Here is a 6,000-nt window from a genome sequence, read left to right as displayed (position 1 = left end):
GAAAAATGTGTAATGCATGCGTCTTTACAGTATGAAAATCTCATTATTTTGATCACATATTCCTTAGCATCAATGGGACACACTATTTTAAAACTAGATGCTCAAACAAAAGAAAAATGTTCGCAAGGAATTAAGTACCAAAATCGATAAAAAAGAGATTTTTATGTTTAAAAATCATTTTAGGGCCATTAAAAATAATTTTTCTAAACTAATAAAAAAAAACTCAATCGTATTACCATAATAGGTACTTTTGAGATAATATGTACCTCTGCCCTATGTGCTCTCTTCGAAGTCAATTACATTTTCATGAAATCATGAACAGCATAGTTTGACGTTGTCAATTAGGACCATAACAGTGGAAGATCATTGTGAATTTTATGAAAAAATTCCCAATAAAAAACCGAATTGAATATCACAATAGCTTTGTTTGATGGAAACTTTCATGTCTTTTATTATTTGAACAGCATATCATCTAAATGATCAACGCGAAGTTTTTTTGCATTATTATACACACGTGCTCAAATTTTCGAAGGCTCGATGAACCATTTGTGCTGGAATGGTCTCAATATCAAGTTTTGCGCCGGAAGTACTTTGGATATCAACATAATTTCTGGACTCGGATGAGAAAAGTTTGACTGGATGGAATTTGCGAAAATAAATTATGCAATGCAATCAGTCTCGACCATTACTCGGAGCGTTTACCCTATCAGTGAAATATTTTGCACACGTGTAACACGATGGCTTCCGTTACCGTCGTTCCCGGCGTTGGCGTTGCACTTCTTCGCGGTGGAAAGTGCACAAACAAATTGAACAATTTTAGAAACAAATTGTATGTTTTTAATGCAATTACCTGGCTTGCGGTAATTGTTGTATATCATTTTGCCTCATCGCAAAAAGCACCCCCAGTGTAATAAGTCCGAACGACAAACCAAACGGACAGGGTTTGAACGGGGTCTGGTAGGTGGAAGCAACTGGAAAAATTGCAACTGTCATGTCATCCAGCCCCGCTCCCACCGGGTTGACTGCTCCAATGTGGTTTGCAGCTCCACTTCGCAGACATCGGAAGACGATATTTGCATTTTTCCACTCCCACTTGTTTCTAGACTTTAATGGTGGCATCCGTTGCAAATTGAAAACCTGAACAAATATTATTCAGTTTTACTTTTTTTTTTCTATTTTTATTCTATTTTCAATCGAAGCAACTTTTTTTTTCCTTAGCGATATCCATTCTCACCGCTATACGTAATTTGTTGTTCGAATTACTCGTAGGTAAATATTTTCTACAGCTCCATTGGATTCCGAAATTTTCCTTATTCGTATATGATGAATTGTGTGAAACTTGATCCTCAGCAATAGCGAATTTCCTAGATCCCAGTTTAATGGTTTCTGTTAAAGTTTGGCTCAGAAATTTATTACCCCAACACTTTTTCAATAATATTATGACCGATATTTCAAATTATAAGCACACGAATCGTTATTATGCACTCATTTGCATAATTACCCCACTAAATGGTATCCTCCTATTGATTTCTGAATCACCATCAAAGGTAATTACCTCCCGTTTGAGCCCGCTCTTGCAATGGTTCGGACGATCGCCTCGAGTACAATCTTTATTTGAACATCTTTCCGCCGCAAAAAAAACCATTAAATGTTGATTTTCAAAGCAAGCGGGGACGGTTGGAAATTAATTACCACAAGTTCGCGCAGTATTTAATTAGCGTAAGACATCCGCGCAAAATAACGCGCTCTGTTTTGACAGCCGAGAAGGCGCTCTTCCACCCCTGCAATATAACGCTGCTTACCTTTCGCCTTCTGGTGCCTTCAGCGCAGTTATGATTAATGTTTGTGGGCTTTAATCGCTGTATCTTGCAAAGCCCTCGCGAGCCGGCATTAGAAAAGTTAGCTTTAGCTCCGCTCTATTTTACTATTAAATGTCAAACTTTCCTAATGCGTTACCATAAATCAAAATCCTAATGAAAACCAGAAGAGCAAACATTTGTTTCTACTTCGCTGATTTGAATTCGGTCCGTTTTGTGGCTACCCACTTGGGGATAGCGGTTTATTTGACGAAAAAAAACTACACACAAAAAAAACATGAATATATATCGTCCAGATAGAGTACGAAATGAGCTCCTTTTGGAGCGGAAACAAAACATAATAAAAAACCAAATGTAAAAAAGGTTGGATTCCTGGGCCGGAGCGGTTTGGGCTTGGGTTAGAACTGTAGAGGAGAATAAATAAAAGCCCGCGCTCTCTTATGTTTAATTTGCGTGTTTAGCATAAATAGTTCGTTTAATTTATTAACGGTATAATCGCGTTTTGTTTTGTTCTTTTGTTGCGTGATTGGTGATAGTATGCTTTAAGCTGGAGGAGGAGTGTATGTTCGTGTATGAGCATTAGATTCAAAATGGTGACACATCCATGTTTTGGGAACGAGGTACATCATTGTGAGGGGAATAGAATATGGTAATTGATTGCTTTAGGAGGGAGAAGGAATTAGGTGACATCCCAGTGGGTAATCGAATTGCAATCCTTCTCTGGAATCATATAGAATATTGGTGGACTATATAAGCGTTTATGCGGTGGCGATTTCATTATCATTAAGGTATATCCAAGATGCAGGTGGAAATAATAAATAAGAGACAATCATTTGAAATACTAACAAACGTTTCCAACCCTAACCTTATTCAATGCGATATCGTGGATTTTTTAATTTATGATGTTGTCACCTTTGTCGTTTTTTTAAAGAAATGGACTAATTTTAGCGATTTTCCATGCGATTACTCTGCCACCTGGTGATTAAACCGCCTATGCATCTTCAAACGTAACAACCGTGTATAGGAAAAAAATATAACATGTTGTGTCCAAGACTCGACCGCATTGTAGACGTAGGACAACGCTATTATTCGCGGATATTATTTTGGAGTGCTTTGTTGTTGGAGAAATAGCTGTTTAGTAAAATGATTTGGATGTGATTGATGATTCAATCGATTGAAAATTTATCTCGAAAGCTATTGCGGTGATCTTTTTCGCATTTGACATACACTCGGCTACAGGCTAATATATAACTTGTTACACCAGCACCCTCATTCCACATCTCATAACTACATCAATTTATCTTTGACATATCATGGAAACAACTACAATAGCAATACTTAACACTATCAGATATCATGCCACATGTTATTTAGTATTACCTCAGTGCAATCGCACCTCTAGACATCGTTCGTTCGTTCAAACTAACCAGCACCAAACAAGCGTTCAACATAGAATGCACACAGAGCCATACACTGGAGGTTTGAAACGATTAAATTTACAGCCATTCGATGCCAAACCGATATAGTGGTTTTGCAGATTTTCGTGAAAATTTGTAGTTTTGTTCTTTATCGCAAAACATTAGACCTGTATTTTTTTAATTTTGTAGTAGGGTGATCATTTCCATTTTAGGGTTGTTCGAAAAATCAACTTTTTCCTCTTTTTCCAAAAATGACTTTTTTCAAAAATTCATAAAATTTGAGCCACTAGACCGATTCAGATGATCGACACATCAAATTAAAGCCAATCGCCTGGTCTTTTTGTTACTGACGAAGATTTATACGAACGGATTATATTATGTAGACTATTTATTTTTTTTATATCTGTCATGATCTTGGTGATGATGAACTATTTTTATCTTTATATTGTCGTTTTATAGTATTAGTTAAAAAAATATGAAAGTAGTCTACAAAAGTTTGAGAAAAAAATTTGAATTGAAAGTGCCGGTCTAGGAATTTTCTCGATATCCCTAAATGAGGGTATTCATAGTCAATCCAAAACAAGGCTGGTGGTTGGACTTGTGTTCTCGGCTCTGTGGCGGACATGACTGAGTATTGGCTTGTCTTTTGGCATTGCAATTTTTTGAACTTATATCAGTAAATAAAATCAGTTCGATTATTATGTTTGCTAAACTGATTTCAATGTTCGAAAAAAAAATATCTTTTAGATAAATCGTCTTGCTAACACTTCTGTAGGGGAAGGAGGTGGGAAGGATGTTTTGGACCATCGGTTAACTTTGAAAAATCATAACTCAAAAACGAAAAAACGCCTCTCTGGTTTCGACATATTTTATGTTAAAAATCCTCAGCTTTTCAGAAAAAGAAAAAAAATAGCACCCTTGGTCCCGAGACTATGAAAACAATAAAAAACAAATACAATCAATAAAAACGAGAACAGAATTCGAATTTTCTACAGTTGTAGTATTTTTTTTCAAAAAGAGGTAATTGGCTTTAATTTGAGATGTCGATCATCTAAATCGGTCTAGTAGTTCAAACGTTATGAATGTTTGAAAAAAGTCATTTTTGGAAAAAAGAGGGAGAAGTTGGTCTCTCGGACTACCCTAAAATGGAAACGGTCACCCTGCTGAAAAATTCAAAAAATACGGGTCTAATGTTTTGCGATAAAGAACAAAACTACCACTTTTCACGAAAATCTGAGAACCACTATATCGGTTTGGCATGGAATGGCTGTATATAAATACATCTCACCATTTTGCGCTATTATCAAAAGAAACGCTTTCTTTTAATATCACTGGCCTCGAAAAGAGTTGCATTACTTTCCCATGATCGAGATCAGCGCAGTTGTCATCCTTAATGGAGAAGGTTTTGTTACTGGCAAGCGAAACCAAAACACATAAAAAATCTAGAACATTTATTTTCTTGGTGACTAAATATGTACACACTTCTGACCATTTTGCACTCTTAAAATAAACCCTTTCTGTTATTCTTATCAACCTTGAAAAGAGTGGTCAAGAATAGCATAGATGTCACCCTTGTTGGAGACAGTATTGCGACTGGCATGCGAACCTAAATCACTCATACCAGTACGACATTCACGGTGAAGGCACCAACGAATCCGATGATGACGCAAAACAAGCGATGTTCATTGCTTCAAATATAGGAAAAAGACTGAAATTTGTCTCAGCAGAAATCCATTATTCATAACCTAGCGCAAATGTTCGTCTCCCGCTATCTCCTTTCCTTTTTTTCAATTATCGCGGCTGCAAAAGTTGCACCACCTAACAATCGTCCTACATAGCATCAAAAAGTTGTCATACAAAAGAAAAACACAAATTCCTGCATAACTCGAGAACTAATCAAGTAAATGTGGAGGTTTCAGAGGGTAATAAATATTTCTATGGTGGTTCGACACTCCTCCTCTCTGCATAGCTCAAGATCTAAACAAGCGAGTGGAACCAAATTTGGCATTTGGAGGTATTGGGGAGCGAGAAATGATTCAATGGTGGATCGATACACCTCCCTCATCTCTAAGGGGGAGAGCTGGATAACTCGTGAATTAATCCAGCAAATGTAAGCAAATTTAGCATGTGGAAGTTTAAAGAGGCAAGAAATGTGTCTATGGTGGTTTGACACTCCTCCCCTGCAGAACTGCAGAACTCGAAAACTAATCAAGTAAATTGAACCAAACATGGCATGTGAAGGTTTTAGGGAGAATAAAATATTTCTCTCTATAGGCAGCAGCCATACAAATGAGACACAAATTTTCGCGTTACGCATAACAAATTTTTAAATATCTCGCGTAATATCGATCATACAATTTCAAGTTTAGGCTCGTTGTAAAGATGACATTTCAAACTAAAAAAAAATCTGTTTTTGTTTTTTGTTTGTTCCATTCAGTTGTGAGCTACATGGTGTTAACAATGGAAGTAAACAAAAAGATTCTTAGTAATTTTTATTTTTCAGTGTTTTTTTATTTTGTTTTAGTGCAATACACTAAATTCAGTACTCTAAAGTCAATAAATGGACCGTTTGAAACCAACGATGGACTGAAAACCTCCAGAATTGGCAAACAGAAGAGGTGTTGTGCTCCATTAGGACAACGCAAGGCCACACAACTCCGGGAGCTTGATTCGGATGTGCATCCACCCGAAACGGGCACCAAGCGATTACCCTCTTTTTCGTATTGTAAAATATTCTGAGTGATAAGAAATTGGGATCAAGAGAA

This window comes from Toxorhynchites rutilus, chromosome 1 (assembly GCF_029784135.1).
Source record: "Toxorhynchites rutilus septentrionalis strain SRP chromosome 1, ASM2978413v1, whole genome shotgun sequence".
NCBI lineage: Eukaryota > Metazoa > Arthropoda > Insecta > Diptera > Culicidae > Toxorhynchites > Toxorhynchites rutilus.
The sequence above is the reverse complement of the archived record's forward strand: the minus strand, read 5'-3'. Positions refer to the sequence as shown.